The sequence below is a fragment of the Bos indicus genome, chromosome 7 (assembly GCF_029378745.1).
Source record: "Bos indicus isolate NIAB-ARS_2022 breed Sahiwal x Tharparkar chromosome 7, NIAB-ARS_B.indTharparkar_mat_pri_1.0, whole genome shotgun sequence".
Classification (NCBI taxonomy): Eukaryota; Metazoa; Chordata; class Mammalia; order Artiodactyla; family Bovidae; genus Bos; species Bos indicus.
In genome coordinates, this window is record NC_091766.1 from 62,602,628 (window position 1) to 62,619,401 (window position 16,774).

At 47.0% G+C, this 16,774-nt stretch overlaps 1 protein-coding gene across 1 annotated transcript in view; it reads right to left on the reverse strand.

Moving 5' to 3' along the window:
- Positions 1-9,107: 9,107 nt before the first annotated feature.
- The window catches only part of ATOX1 (antioxidant 1 copper chaperone), a 50,730-nt gene continuing 43,063 nt past the window's right edge, over positions 9,108-16,774 (reverse strand). The window contains exon 4 of the mRNA XM_070793879.1: positions 9,108-9,373. The gene's annotated coding sequence lies outside the window, so the exon portion shown is untranslated. The remainder of the gene's footprint in view (positions 9,374-16,774) is intronic.

Sequence of the window (16,774 nt, forward strand, 5' to 3'; positions counted from 1 at the left end):
CTTTACAAGAGCTCCCTGGCATCATGCAGTGCTGAGGAGGGCAGAGCCCTGCGAGGGGGTTGTATCTGTGGCAAAGGCAAGGCCAGGACTTGCCTCTGTACAGACTGAAGAAGCTGCCATTGATGGCGTCATCACTGATGGCTCGGGATACTGTCTAAAAATAACCACTCAAACTCTTAGCTGTGCCACCGATAGACACAGAAGGGGTTGGCCATCTAGCTGGGGAAATCTGTGTCATCAGTATAGAATAGATAAGGTGATTGCTGATACATATTACGATCACAGAGATAACAATGACCAAGGTTTACTTGGGACTTAGAATTTTCTCGGCAAACCCTTGACATAGATACTGTTACTATGCTGATTTTACTAATCAGGAAACAGAGGCGCTAAGAAGCTGTTACTTGCCCAAGATCACCTGTCTAGAAGTGGGGTAGGCAGGCGGATTCTACATTCAGTCCGGGTCACTTCTTTTTTAAATTAGGTATTTATTTTTGGCTGCCCTGGGTCTTTGTTGCTGCAGGTGGGCTTTCTCTGGCTGGCGATGAGTGAAGCGTACTCATCATTGTGGTGCTTTGGCTTCTCATCGTGGTGGCTTCTCTAGCCGCGGAGCACAGGATCCAAGGTGCATGGGTTCAGTAGTTGTGGCACACGGGTTTAGCCGCTCCACAGCATGCAGGACCTTCCCAGATGAGGGATTAAACCTGTGTCCCCTGCATTAGCAAGTAGATTAGCCTCTAGATACCAGGAAGTCCCAACCTGGTTCACTTTGATGTGGATGAACTCTTGATATGACAGGTCTTAGTTAAATATTTATGAGAATATCAGTGAGTGTATGAATATTTATGAGTGCGCAGCTCACATCTGGAGAAGTGTAAGAATTAATATCTGGTCCTTGTCGTCAAGGTGCTTGGATCTTGCTGAGATCCAAGCCTTAGGCATTCACCCACTCATATGAGTGGTTCAGACTCTGACATTTATCCCTGGGGGGTTAGAGTGGCAGGGTTTCTGAGTTGGAGCAGGCAGAGAAGGCTTCCTGCAATAGGTAGCTCTCAAAGCATGAACTGGGTTTGAATAAAATGAAAAGGGAGAAGGCAGAGAACATTATGAATTTCTGCACGATGTGGGCTCTGCCTTCTCTGCCATCCTCTCCTCCTGTCACTCTCCTCCTTTTTTCACTCTACTCTATCCTCACTGGCTTCCTTTCAGTTCCTCAACAATTGAAACATTATTGCCACCCCAGGGGCTTTGCACTTGCTCTCACCTCTGTTGGGAACTTTCTCCCATCTGATTTTCTTGTGCCTGGAGTTTTTTTGCCCTTCAGATCTCTGTCCTAATGTCAGCTCCTAAAAGAGGCTCTCACAGGCTTAGTTCAGCACCTTGCCCTGCTTTGCGTCCTTCCTGGCACTTGTCATGATCAGGAGTGATTTGTCACCTGTGCTGGACAGACACGGCCTGAGAACAGGCACTTCACGTGTCTTATCCGCTGCAGCGCTCCAAGTCTAGAGCAGTGGTCAGCACAGAACAGGCACTTCACGTGTCTTATCCGCTGCAGTGCTCCAAGTCTAGAGCAGTGGCCAGCACAAAGCTGGCTCTCCGTCAGAGTGGAAGCTGTCTTTTACTAGGGTTCCAGCCTGCAATAGTGCCCAGTGCTGGTCTTCACTGGTCTTCAGGTGCAGTAAAGTCAGGAAGAAAAAGATAAATAGCATATGATATTGCTTATATGCAAATCTAAAAAGAATCATACGAATGACCTTACATACAAAACCAAAACAGACTCAGAGACTTAAAAAACGAATTTATGGTTAGCAGTGGGGAAGGGTTGGGGGGGCATAAATTGGGAGATTGCAATTGACATAGACACACTGCTGCTGCTGCTGCTGCTGCTGCTAAGTCGCTTCAGTCGTGTCTGACTCTGTGCGACCCCACAGATGGCAGCCCACCAGGCTCCCCCGTCCCTGGGATTTTCCAGGCAAGAGTCCTGGAGTGCGGTGTCATCACCTTCTCCCATAGACACACTACTATATATAAAACAGATAGCTAACAAGGACCTACTGTATAGCACAGGGAATGTTCCTCAATATTCTGTAACAACCTAAATGGGAAAAGAATTTGAAAAAGAACAGATACACTTACATGTATAACTGAATCACTTTGCTGTATACCCGAAACTAACATAACATTGTTATCAACTGTACTCCACTATAAAATGCAAAGTTAAAAAAAAGGGAGGGGGGAGATTCTTGAACCTGAGAAAGTCTGGGTGTCTGTGCATTTTTCATTAGAGAAGGCCCATGGCTTCCTTCAGGTTTTGAAAGGGATGAGTCAGAAATCCATGAAAGTATTTCTGCACCAGCTGACCACCAAGACCTCTCCCAGTTGCACAGATCAAGAGCTCTGCCTCAGCTGTTTAGTACAGGGTTCTGGCAGATTCCTCAGATATCTGTTTGCACTGTGGACAGATGTGTGCTTTTATAGGATTGGTTGCTATAGCTCCCAGGGATCATGGGGACTAAAATTAACTTAAACATTGTGTTTTTCTTCATAAACTAAGATAATGATTCTGATGAAAGTGAGCTGATGGAACCATTCCCAGTGTTTGGCTGGAGTTCTCACGAGGCCTTCAGCTCAGGAGCTAGAAAGCTGACTGGGGCTAGGCCAAAGCTCTGGGACAAAGATCCCATCTGGGGGCTCTCTGTGGGGGGACCCTGAGCCTGGATTCCTCAGAGGAAAACTTGGGAGGTTTTCTGTCTAGGTCCTCCCTAGCACCCTGAGGGGACAGGAGCCTCTGAAGCAAGATGGCTTGGACCTAGGGAGGGAGACCATTAGGACTAAGGCTGGTCCTCTGGCCACCACCAAGGGAAGAGAGAGAAGTACACTTGGGCCAGGGGTGCTGGTCCTGGGTGCCAGGCCCTGCTCTGACACTGCGTCGCTGAGTGACACAGGCTCATCCCTGCTCCTGTCTGAGCTATGCCTTTTCCTTGGTTAGTATACTGGACAGCATGATGGTAGTCCTGTGTGTGCTCAGCTGCTTCAGCTGTGTCCACCTCTTTGCCACCCTGTGGGCTGTAGCCCACCAGGCTCCTCTGTCCATGGGGTTCTCCAGGCAAGAATACTGGAGTGGGTAGCCATTCTCTTCTCCAGGGGATCTTCCCAACCCAGGGATTGAACCCAGGTCTCCTGCATTGCAGGCAGATTCTTTACTGTCTGAACCACCAGGGAAGCCCCATAGTAGTCATAAGAGCCAATATTTGTTAAACACCTTCTATGTGCCAAGCACTGAGCTAAGTGCTTGGTGCATATTTTCTGACCTAACCTTTATGAGATAGGAACTATTATCCCCATTTTAGAGATGTGGAAAGTGAAATTTCAGATTCATAATTTGCCCAAGCTCATGCACCAAGTACATGATTGAATCAGAGATTCAAATCCAGGTATAAGGGACACCAGTGCCCAAGTGCTTAACCTACTACACTCCACTTCTCCTAAGTTCCCCTCCATCTCTGCCGTCTGTGGGCTCTGGACTGTACCACCACTGGGTGCCCATCTCCCTAGTCGGGTGTGTTGCTAACCCCACATCAGATTGGATCAGCTTTTCACCTTGCAGAATGAGAAGTCAGCCCCTTGGGGTCCCTACCAGCTGCCCATCACCCCGTCCAGCTTCTCACCCGCTGTGCTCCTTTAGGTACCACCCCTGCTCCCTTGATCCTTCCCTTCTTGACATAGCACCCAGCACAGCTTTAGAACTCCAGGACAAGTGCCCACAAGTGCACGGTGTCCAGGCTCCCATACCTCCCAGAACGTCAGCTGCCTCCATCACTCATTCATGGATTCCACTCCACAGAGGCTGTATCCATAAGTAGGGCCAAGGCTGTCTTCATGCCTTTTACATTCTAACAGCTAGAGGCAGGTGATAAATAAAGTTTCAGGTTGTGATCAGTCCTATGAATGAACTAAACAGGATGACTTGAGAAGGTAATGGGAGAATTATTTACTGATAGGGTGGTCAGGGTAGGCCTTTGGAGGAGGTCAATTTTGGGGAAAAAATGAATGATGAGTCAGTGAGAAGGGCTGGGGGAGGAGTGTTCCAGGCAAGGGGAGAATAAGTGCCAAGACCCTGACTTCTTCAAGTGACTGAAAATGTGGCTAAAATTATAGATCAGAGATTTCCCTTCTCCTCATGGCCTTCCTCATCCTCCTCTCCTTCCTCTTCCTCTGCTTCATCCCTGTTCCTCATCTCCTTTCTCAGTGAATGACAGAGCCATCCTGTGAAGGAATTGGAGAAATAGGGAATTAGAACCTAGGCTGTAGATATAGAGAAACTGAGGCCACAGTCCCTCAGTGGAGATGGGACTCCAAACCAGGTCTCCTGAGCCCTGGCTCAGAGACCGAATCTCAGGCTCACTGAGAGCCTGCTCACCCTTCTGCTCGTAACTCCAGAGCTTCTGTCTCCTGGACCACATGATGGACCATCTCTGGGAGCTGAACTGGGGTCGGGTGGGCCACCGGTGTTAGCAGGTACGAGCAGAACTACCTAGAGAGGAAGCGAGAGGTCCAAGCTCTGGAAACAGACGGGGAGACTGTCAATTTGGCTTCTAGCAAGAAGGAAGGCAACCAAGCAGAAAGTTAAGTAAATAGAAGCAGTGCCAAGAAACGTCCCCTCAGGCCTCACATCAGAAGCAGTGTCAGCATCTCAGTGGTTCAGAGCTCCAAGGCCATAAATCCTGAGTGGGCCTTGCGAGCAAAAAAAAAAAAAGTTTTGTATGTGGGAACTTGAGGGCCTCGGGGAGACCAGCTCCCCTTGGAACAATTATGAGTAAACTAGAAAGAGAGATGACAATTTCCAATCTTTCTCAGCAGACACTGGGCAAAACACTTATGTTCATTAGCTCTTTTAAACTTCCCTTAATATACACACTTAGCTAGGATATTAGTTTTCCATTATTGCTATAATAAATTATCCCAAACTTGGGGACTTAAAACACACATTTATGACTTTACATTTCTGGAGATCAGAGGTCCTAAAATCAAGGTCTTGGCAGGGCTGTGTTCCTTCTGAAGGCCTGAGGGGAGAATCTGTGTCCTTGCCTTTTTCAGCTTCTAGAGGCCAGCTGCCTTGCTTCACCTGTGGCCTGTTCTCCATCCTCCAAGCACATCTTTCCAACCTCTGTTTCCTGTGTTGCATCTCCTTTTACTGACTTTGACCCTCTCACCTCCCTCTTATAGAGACTCTTGTGATTACATTGAGCTCACCCGGATAATCTAGGATAATCTTCCCATCTCCAAGGCCTAACTTCATCTGCAAAGTTGGTCCCTTTGGCCATATTTATAGTTACAGGAATAAGAACATGGACTTTCTGGAGGAGAGTGGGTATTATTTTGTCTACCATAGGGAGGTACAATTGCTTCCCAGGTGGCATTAGTGGTAAAGAACCCACCTGCCAATGTAGAAGATGCAGAAGACTCGGGTTCAGTCCCTGGGTTGGGAAGATCCCCTGGAGGAGGAAAAGACAACCCACTCCAGTATTCTTACCTGGAGAATCTCATGGACTGAGGATCCTAGCAGACTATAGTCCATGGGCTTGCAGAGTCAGAAACGACTGAAGTGACTTAACATGCATGCATGGAGGTGCAATTACTGTTCCCATTCCAGAGATGAGGAAAGAAAGGTTCAGAGAATTAAATAGCTTGCTCAAAGTCCCACTGTTGTAAAGCTAGAAATCTACACAAGTAGCTTAACTCCAGACCCCAGCTCTCTGTTGCTTCCCTAATCACAACCCTGCCTGTGCCATGTGAGGCTCCCTCCCTTCCCCTATCTGACCCAAGCCCACCCATCCTTTGAGCTCAGGCTGAATCTTTGTTAGTCTTTCAAAGTTTAAAGCTGATAGAGCCCTTCAGCTCTATCCAGGCCTACTCCTCCTTGTATGGCTGGGGAAATGGAGGATTGTACAGCCCAAGATCACAGTATAGAAAGCTAGGCTTAGAGCCCTGGTCTCCAGGCCCAAGTGGAGGCCAACTCTGGCTGCTCCAAGTCTCTGGAGGCAGGGACTGGGCCACCTGATCCCTTTGGACTTAAGATTATGTATCAAAACTCTGACACACACCATTTGTGCATCTGGCTGAAGGTCAAGCCTGCCAAACTAAGACAGCCCGGGCAGAGGGAGACTGACTCAGCCTGTCTTCCTGTTACTGTATCTTTCCCTGGGCGGGCCTCCCATTGGCTGAAGGGCACAAAGAGCCCATTGTTCTCTGGTTGTTGGTCTCCTGGGCAGAGTGGCGAATGACCAGGGCAAGGCCAAAGGGAGAGGAGGGTGGAATTTCATGTCAGCACCCGCTGTACTCTCAGCACTCCCACCAGCAAATTCACATTCCCCATCAGCTCTCAACAGTTTATAAAGGACTTTTCTTCCCATATCTTAGGGAGCAGCACAGTCAGTCCCTCAGGTAGAAAAGTAAGGATTCACTCAGCACATTCAGGGCTTGAGCAGACAGAACGTTCTGCTCATGGTCACCCAGATGGCCCAGTGAAGCTGAAATGACCACTCCAAACTGGTCTGAGGATCTTTCTACTAACCAGCTGCCTCTACCTGGGGTCAAGGGAGAACTTACCGAGGCATCCCCTTCCCCAGTGAGGTGGCAAAGCATTCATCATATGTTGGCTGCACTCTCTCGAGTTGACACAAACCACCACCCCCCACCAATGAACAGTGTTTGAGTTGCAATTAGGTTCTGCCTTTAGTAGGACCCTGCCTGTAGTCTATCCTCGAGTGGTGTATCTTTTCTCTGCACCTTGATTTTCTTGTCTTATTAAATAAGCATGATTATACATCTGACCCTCCTGAGTACAAAGTCAGTGTTAGATTCAGAGAGAGTAGGTTTCAGAGAGTGAGTTAACAAGAGCAAAGTTGAAAGGCCCAACTTTGGAGTCAGATCTCTGGGCCTGGATCCTGTGGCAAGTGACTTAACTCTAAAATTCTGGGCAGGGACTCCCCTGGTGGTCTAGTGGTTAAGACTCTGCATTTCCACTGCAGGGGGCGAAGTTTCAAGCCCTGGTCAGGGAATTTAAGATCCCGCAGACTTCAAGGTACAGCCAAAAATTAAGGAAAAAAAAACAAACAAACAATAAAACTTGGGGCATAGTATTTCAGCTCCAACCTCAGTTTACTCAAATGTAATGGTACAATCCACCCCCTTCCCAGTCCCCTGCCTTTATGAGGATCTTGTAAGGATTAAATGAAATTATATATGTAGTGTGTTTGGCTCACTGTTTCATATCCTGCACTATCAAAAAATGTGAGCTATCTTATCATTAGAGCATTAAAAATTTCCCAAAGCATGTCCACATACTCTTAGTCCTCAGATAAAAAGGGGGACCCTGGGTTCAAGTGAGTTTGGGAAGTGTGGCATCAGCCACCTTCCTCATGGTTATTCCTGAGCCACAAGACAGTGTTAAAGCCTCTGAGAAGTTCTGCAGGAAAGAAACTCTTTTTTGGTCTGTTTGTTTGTTTGTTTAGGCTGCACCATTCAGCATTCAGGATCTTATTTCCCTGACCAGGGAAAACCTTTATGTGTCCCTCTTTTCAGTGAACTTCTGAATATGTCCCAGAGAACTCTGTTTCCATGAAAATGCCTTTGAGGGATGTCTGTTGGATCCAATGTCCTTGTCCAGGAAGGTGAAGTAACTTGTTCTGGGTCATGAGGCCAGTGAATGGTAGACCCGGGGCTTGACCCAAGCTCATGAATTCTTTGGCATAGTGCTCTATTAAAGCATGCTGAGGAAAGGTCTCCTGCTAGAGGTATAGACACATCATCATCAAGTTGCTCAATTGTGTCCAACTCTGTGACCCTGTGGTCTGCCAGGCTCCTCTGTCCATGGGATTCTCCAGGCAAGAATACTGGACTGGGTGGCCATTTCCTTCTCCACAGGATCTTCCTGACCCAGGGATCAAACCTAGGTTTGATCCGCCTGCATTGCAGGTGGATTCATTACCATTTGAACCACCAGGGAAGCCCAGAAATGTAGACAAATTCTCTCTAAATGTCAAAGATTCGTGTACAGAGTACATAGACTTTTACTCTGTCTTTGAGGTCCTGTATCCATGACTGAAGGTGCCAGGCTCCGTCCGGACTGAGCTATCTCCCCGTAGCCCTGGGTGGGGTTGGAGGAGCTCGACGATGGATTAGTTCTGCCTCCTCCCATCCCTGGCTCTGTAACACTCCAGCTGCTGGTCTGGGTCCAGGGAACACTCACACGCAGGCACCAATTTTCTCCTGAAACCCCACACGCCTGGAAATCTTTTCTGAAGGAGGGGGAAAGCCCTATAACCCAGTCCGCAACGTGGCAGATCTTACATGTTCCCTGACGTGGCCAGAAAACCAAGCCTCTCTTCAGTTTTAGCAGCTGTGGACCCAGGGGTAATGACGGCCCCACCAGCCCAGCGACGTGGCAACCGGTGCTGTGACTCAGCTGACCTGGGGGACAGCCTAGAGCCTCCATCCTTCTTTTCTGGGTCTCAGGAGATGGGGACACAGAAAGGAGATCTGGATTAACCAATTACCAATTAACCCCTTACCCCTGTCTCCAAGTCTCTTTTCCCCCACCATTGCCTGGCAGACTCACTCTCTTCTGGGGCTGATCCAGTAGGTCATCTCTCCCCACTCCTGGCTTCAGTTCTCAGACAGCAGCTTCTTGTAATGAATCTTCGAGACTTTCCACACCAGTGACGTTCACACAGGCTGCTATGGGAGTTTCATAGAGGAGCCTTAAGGAGACAGAAAGAAAGCCAAAAGGGCAGATCTCCAGATTCCCAGTCCATTTCTGCCTTCGACCAGAGCAGAACTACATTAAAAAAAAAAATTATTGGAGTATAGTTGATTTACAGTGTTGTGTTGGTTTTAGGTGTACAGCAAAGTGAATCAGTTGTATATAAACATATGTACATTTTTTTTTTTTTTTTAGATTCTTTTCCCATATAGGCCGTTATAGAGTACTGAGTAGAGTTCCTTGTGCTACACAGCGGGTCCTTATTAGTTACCTAGAGCATAACTACTTTTACCTGTCTGACGTATCAGGCTATTGCCTAAGATTTCATTACTTAATAAAAAAATTGAAATGCACGAGTTTATTTTTAGCCCACTGGCTTTACCGGTGAAGAAAAAAATGAGCAAAGAGAGAGAGCGAGAGCAATCTGTCCCAAGACACAGAGTATCACAAACTCACAAGCTGTACCCAGCCCCGTGGGAAAGGAAAGAGCTCCATGAGCCAAATGTGAGCCCTGGACAATGTCAGACCCACTCCGCAGAAGCTTGAAGTCTCTTCACCCCAGGTAGGTAGCCATGAGGAAGGGGCTCCATCCACCTGCCAGGTACATCCCTGGAGAAGAAACCAGTGTTACCAGGGAGACAGGGTCATCATCTTTGGGAGCAGGCAGGTGACAGGTTTGAGAAGTTCCTCTAGACAAAGTGCTGGATCTAGCCGGGGGTGGGGGAGGGGCTTGCTCAACTTGGAGAGAACATGCCCCACCCAGAGACTCTCAGATCCCTTGCTGCTGCTGCTAAGTCACTTCAGTCGTATCCGACTCTGTGCGACCCCATAGACGGCAGCCCACCAGGCTCCCCCGTCCCTGGGATTCTCCAGGCAAGAACACTGGAGTGGGTTGCCATTTCCTTCTCCAATGCATGAAATTAAAAATGGAAGTGAAGTCACTCAGTCATGTCCGACTCAGGCAAGAGTACTGGAGTGGGTTGCCATTCTCAGATCCCTTACCCCCTTTTTAAATATTTTCTCCTTCAAACAAAATCCATCTGCTGGAGGTATCTCTTATCAGCCACCAGTCTGGCAGCTTTATTGATGGGAGCTGAGGCTGGTTCACCTTTCCCAAAGGTCCCTCTTCTGTATCCTTCTGGGAGAAAGACCAATGTCTTACTTTCTGGTTATGAAAACTTTAGAGAGACCTAGCCTTGTGCTTCCTTCTCTCTGCTTTTCTCTTCCTCTTCTCCATCTTCTCATTTCCCATCTTCCTTTTTTTAATCTGAACCCTTTCTTTTTCAAATCCCTTATGACTATACAGTGGAGTGAGAAATAGATTTAAGGGACTAGATCTGATAGACAGAGTGCCTGATGAACTATGGATGAAGGTTCGTGACATTGTACAGGAGATAGGAATCAAGACTATCCCCAAGAAAAAGGAATGCAAAAAAGCAAAATGGCTGTCTGAGGAGGCCTTACAAATAGCTGTGAAAAGAAGGGAAGCAAAAAGCAAAGGAGAAAAAGAAAGATATACCCATTTGAATGCAGAGTTCCAAAGAATAGCAAGGAGAGATAAGAAAGCCTTCCTCAGTGATCAATGCAAAGAAATAGAGGAAAACAATAGAATCGAAAAGACTACAGATCACTTCAAGAAAATCAGAGATACCAAGGGAACATTTCATGCAAAGATGGGCTCAATAAAGGACAGAAATGGTATGGACCTAATAGAAGCAGAAGATATTAAGAAGAGGTGGCAAGAATACACAGAAGAACTGTACAAAAAAGATCTTCACGACCAAGATAATCACGATGGTGTGATCACTCACCTAGAGCCAGACATCCTGGAATGTGAAGTCAAGTGGGCCTTAGGAAGCATCACTATGAACAAAGCTAGTGGAGGTGATGCAATTCCAGTTGAGCTATTTCAAATCCTGAAAGATGATGCTGTGAAAGTGCTGCACTCAATATGCCAACAAATTTGGAAAACTCAGCAGTAGCCACAGGACTGGAAGAGGTCAGTTTTCTTTCCAATCCCAAAGAAAGGCAATGCCAAAAAATGTTCAAACTACCACACAATTGCACTCATCTCACATGCTAATAAAGTAATGCTTAAAATTCTCCAAGCCAGGCTTCAGCAATACATGAACCATGAACTTCCAGGTGTTCAAGCTGGTTTTAGAAAAGACAGAGGAACCAGAGATCAAATTGCCAACATCTGATGGATCATCGAAAAAGCAAGAGAGTTACAGAAGAATATCTATTTCTGCTTTATTGATTATGCCAAAGCCTTTGACTGTGTGGATCACAATCAACTGTGGAAAATTCTGAAAGAGATGGGAATACCAGACCACCTGATCTGCCTCTTGAGAAACCTATATGCAGGTCAGAAGCAACAGTTAGAACTGGACATGGAACAACGGACTGGTTCCAAATAGGGAAAGGAGTACGTCAAGGCTGTATATTGTCACCCTGCTTATTTGATTCATATGCAGAGTACATCATGAGAAACGCTGGGCTGGAGGAATCAAGGTTGCCAGGAGAAATATTAATAACCTCAGATATGCAGATGACACCACCCTTATGGCAGAAAGTGAAGAAGAACTAAAGAGCCTCTTGATGAAAGTGAAAGAGGAGAGTGAAAAAGTTGGCTTAAAGCTCAACATTTGGAAAACTAAGATCATGGCATCTGATCCCATCACTTCATGGGAAATAGATGGGTAAACAGTGGAAACAGTGGATGACTTTATTTTTGGGGGCTCCAAAATCACTGCAGATGGTGACTGCAACCATGAAATTAAAAGACACTTACTCCTTGGAAGGAAAGTTATGACCAACCCGGATAGCATATTAAAAAGCAGAGACATTTCTTGGCTATGATTTTTCCAGTGGTCATGTATGGATGTGAGAGTTGGACTGTGAAGAAAGCTGAGCGCCAAAGAATTGATGCTTTTGCACTGTGGTGTTGGAGAAGACTCTTGAGAGTCCCTTGGACTTCAAGGAGATCCAACCAGTCCATCCTAAAGGAGATCAGTCCTGGGTGTTCATTGGAAGGACTGATGTTGAAGCTGAAACTCCCATTCTTTGGCCACCTGATGCAAAGACCTGACTCATTTGAAAAGACCCTGATGCTGGGAAAGATTGAGGGCAGGAGGGGAAGGGGACGACAGAAGATGAGATGGTTGGATGGTATCACTGACTCGATGGACATGGGTTTGGGTGGACTCCAGGAGTTGGTGAGGGACAGGGAGGCCTGGCGTGCTGCGGTTCATGGGGTCACAAAGAGTCGGACACAACTGAGTGACTGAACTGACTTTCTTTTTCTGTTCTTCTCATTTCTTTCTTTCTTTATTTATTTGGCTGCACCAAGTCTTGGCTGCAGCATGTGGGATCCCATTCCCCTGCTTTGGGAGTGCAGAGGCTTAGCCACTGGACCACCATGTAGTCCCTTCCCATCTTTTTGAAGAGAGTAGTGGACCAGGCATCAAGGGGCCCGAGTTCCTCACTCCATAAATAACTTAGGCAAGTCATCTCCCTTCTCTGGGCATTTGGCTCATTTGTAAAATGAGGCTGTCGGGTTAGGTCACAATTTCCAAATGGTGGGGGATGAGGATCAAGGTGAGGGGGCTCAGATTCTCTCCTTAGACACTCCCCCCCACCAAGGCAGCTGTTGTTGGGATATTTTAATCGGGTTCTGCAGCTAAATAACTCTTGAAAAGCACTATGTCATTTAATTCAAGGCCTTGAAGACTTTCAGTTCAGTGTTTCCTCTTCTCTTTCTCTACTGTTTCCTGTGTCTCTCCCTCCCCTCTCAGGTTTTCTAGTGGAGCCTTGTGATTCTCCAGGGTGGCAACCCTGAGTCTGCCCTGCTATCTCTCAGGAGGCCAGACTTTGCCCTTTGACTTGCAATGTGGGAGAAGTAATCATTTCTTTCCTGAAACCCCAGAACCGTAAGGGCCCCACCCCAGAGCTATGAGTAGTCAGAGCCAGCCACCCATCTTGGCCCCCGGTCCCAACACCGAGATCTCCACACCCTGCCCTCCCCCACTAAATGGCCCACTTCCCAGCCTTATCCCAAGTTGGATTATTCTCCTGATTCAGACATTTTTGTGGTGTGAAATCATCCCCGCCCCAGCCAGCTGAAGCCAGGAGCTCGCTCCAGCCCACAGCAGCTGGCCAGCCCTCCCTTCTCCTGCCACGTCCCACACCCTCAGCTCCTCTGCTCCAGGGGCTCAGAATTTCCATCTGATGTCCTTCCAAGGCTAAAGAGAAATTCAGACAGAGTGGCAGGGGCATGGCTGCTCTGTCCCTTCCCTGCAACTCCTGTGCAGCTGCTGGCACAACGTGGCTAACTCCCAGGTCAAGGCGATTAAGATGAGTTTGTGAGATCCAGACAGAGGGACAGAGTCCAAGAAAGACAGAGGAACAGGCTCAGACAGAGAAGAGAAAGACATTGACCGAGCATGCCATGATTAAGAGAGAAGCAGAAGTGAGGAGAGAGGGGAAAAGGCACCCACAGAGAAACAAATGTGGAGAAATCGACCCAAAACTCAGCAATAAGACCAGAGGGTGACTGCATGTCCTCTTGATGTTAGACTAAAGCCTGGACTAACACACCCATCCAGGGACCACCTTCTCTAGGAGATGTACTGTTGTTTGACTTGTTTACTATTGATTAGGGGGCCTGGCTGTGAAGTTACATATTAATCCATAGATTTCTGTCCAGTTGAAGGAAGAACCCCAGAGGCTGGAGTTTTAAGGCCTTGTAGGACATTAACCAGTTTTGTATATGACCTAGCAGACTCTCCAGCTTTCCTTCAGTGCCCATGTAGACATGATCTCTCTTTGAACTCTCCTGGAATCAGCTTTACCACCCTGCTATTCCCTCATGAACAGGTTAAATAAATCATTGACATGTGCCCATTTTTTATTTTTATGAAAGTTTATAACTTAAGAAAAAACAAACTGGTTTTGACAGGAGAAGCAAAAAATAGAATGAGGCAGATAAGGAAAGAGTGAGAGGAAGAGAGAGAAAGGGAAAGAGAGAGAGAGATGCACTGAGAAATCAGCAGGAAAAAGCAACACAGAGAAACAGAAAGAGCTAAAGGCAGAGATGAGACTTCTCTGGTGGTCCAGTGGTTAGGACTCAGTACTTTGTCTGCCAGGGCCCAGGTTCAGCCCCTGGTTGGGAAACCAAGATCCTGCAAGCCTCGTGGCATGGCCAAAAGAAAAAAGAGATCAAGGCAGAGGAACTGAGACCCAGTCAAACTCATACACAAAGTCAGAGAGAGAGAAGGAGAGAGAGAGGAGAGCTAATAACAGAGCACAGGGTCAGCCATGCATACGCACAAAACCATAAATAGTGGTAGCTTCTGGAGAGGGGATGGATTGAGCGGAAACGGAGGTGAGCGGTACTTTATACCAACTTATTACTTCCCTAGTGCATTTTTTATGGACATATAATTGCCTGTTGTTGGGTGCTTTTAAAATAGACACAGAGGGCAAGGCCAAAAGACACTGAGAGAGAAAAAGGAACCACCAAAGAGAGATGGCTGGCAGTAAGAGCAGCACAGGTAGGGCAAGTGAGACTTGATGGGAGGCCGTGAGGCAGGATCAAGAACGGTTCACACCTGCTCCTGTGCTCACTGAGCCTGGAGCCCTTTTGGGCTGGGTGTGGGGCTGTCAGAAGTCTGTGTGGGAGGCAGGCAGGGAGCCAGAAGAAGCAGAGAAGAGGCAGACATGGAGGAGAGAGATGAGCAGGAACAAACAGATCCAGGGCCGGTTGAGAGACAATCAGGAGCTGCGGCCAGGCCTCCTCCCTCCTCCCAGAACCTGGGCACCCAGGCCTGAAGGGAGGCACCTTTCAGAGACGTTGTGGGGTCCAGGAGATAGAGGATGGGGGAGCCTCCCAGAGATGCTTCTCCAGGGCATGGAATGTGCCCTGAGAGCTGCCAGGCCCACAGGCAACCACCTCTGGTACATCAGCCTTATAAGGAGAAGCAGACCGAGGGCCTGTCACGTTCAACCCAGTTCATGAAAGGAGATAACTCAGGCCCAGGCAGGAGGAGAGACTTGTTCAAGATCACATGGTTAATTTGAATATCATCAGGAGGAGGAGCCAAGTCAATGACTCCTTCTTTGATGTTTTTTCCATTCTAGCCTCACCACTTTCCCATTTTCCACACAGCAACTAGAATGGCTCTTTTAAAATGCTCATCACTCTGTCCCTTCCCTGCTGGAAACCCTTGCAGAATTCTCTCCCCCAGTGCCATTTTCTAGCTAATGAGATGTATGGCACTTGAGAAGGATCCTTTCAGGAATCTGACTCAGCTGGGTAGTCCATCTCTCTTTTAAAATATCAAATTATACAGATAGGGGCTCTACCCTGCCCGCCCACTGCAAATTTGCCCAAGGCCACATACATCCTAGAGGCAGCTCTTCTTGTGGCTCAATCCAAATGTCATATGTATAATGTCCTCAGCAGGCTTTTAACATGGGCTCTCTCCTCAGATCCCTACTGGCATGTAGAGTAGACTTGCTGGCCCTGTTCATCCCTTCTCCTTCCCAAAGTAGTGAAGTCCTATCATGAGGTAGACACTCATTCTTGGTGGGATGAAAAAGGACTCCAAAGGACAGTTGTTATTTGAAGTCATACTTAGATTTGGCATGCAGAAGTCCACCTTTTCGCCTTTTCTTCCTTCTTTCTTCTTGCTGCCTGGAATGAAGGCATAATGGCTGGAGCACCAGCAGCTATATTGGACCACAAAATTACCTCAAGAATGGAAGCCATTAGCTAAGGGGATGGAGACGAAAAAAAGAGCCTGGGGTCTGATGACCAAAGAACTGCCATAACAACCCTGGACACACTACCTCCAGCCATCTGATCTCAGCTTAGTGAATTCCTGAGAGAAGCCTTCACTAACCACCTAATCTCATGGATGGGTGGTATCATTGACTCAATGGACATGAGTTTGAACAAACTCCAGGAAATAGTGAAGGTCAGGGAAGCCTGGTGTGCTGCAGTCCATGGGGTTGAAAAAGTCGGGCACTACTGAGCTACTGAACAGCAACAACCCACCCCTAATCTCCAGTCACTCTGTCATCCACCCTGGGGGGATTTTCTTCCTTATCACAAGATAAATTCACCTGTGCTTTTTCATGGGCTTGTTCTCTATCTCCCTCTCCCCCAGAATCTAAGTGTTGCATGAACAGGGCTCTTGCATGTCTTGGTCACTGGTACAGCACTTGTGTTTCACACAACGCCTACATTTCTTCAACAGAGATGGTTTTTCCTTTTTCAAGAATTCCCCACATGAATTTTGTGTTTTTTTAATCACAATTTTTAGAAAATCAGTCTTAGTAGGTGCAACGATTAGGTTTAAGGAATAGTGATACAATTTTAAAGAAATTTACACTAATAAATCTTAAGGCTCACTGAAACTTGGTTTGATTTTTTTTAAATATAAATTTATTTATTTTAATTGGAGGTTAATTACTTTACAATATTGTATTGGTTTTGCCATACATCAACATGAATCCGCCACAGGTATACACGTGTTGATTTTTTTTAAATTTTATTTATTTATTTTTTGGCTACATTATGAGGCATGTGGGAATCTTAGTTCCCCGACCAGGGATCAAATCCACGCCCCCTACACTGGATACCCTTGGACCACCAGGGAAGTCCCTATGCATTTTAAAATTGGATATTCTGTTAGATTCAAGTGTAGAGTAGAGATACAATGTGCTGGGGATTCAGGAGGAGAGCATGCTGTTGCAAGGGTCCAGGGATTAACAGTGAGGATGGAAATGTGGAAGCACAGTTGAGAGCTAGCTCTAAAGTACCATGAAGAGACTCTTGAACACGAATCTGATGATGTCACTGCCCTACAAAAACACTTCCTTCCCCACAGAATACCCTTCAAACTCCTTAAGGCAGGTTGGGTCCCTGCATAGCCTGGCCCCTGCCTACCCTCCAGCCTCATCTCTCAACACTTCCTATACCGTTCCTCCCCACCCAACACAACA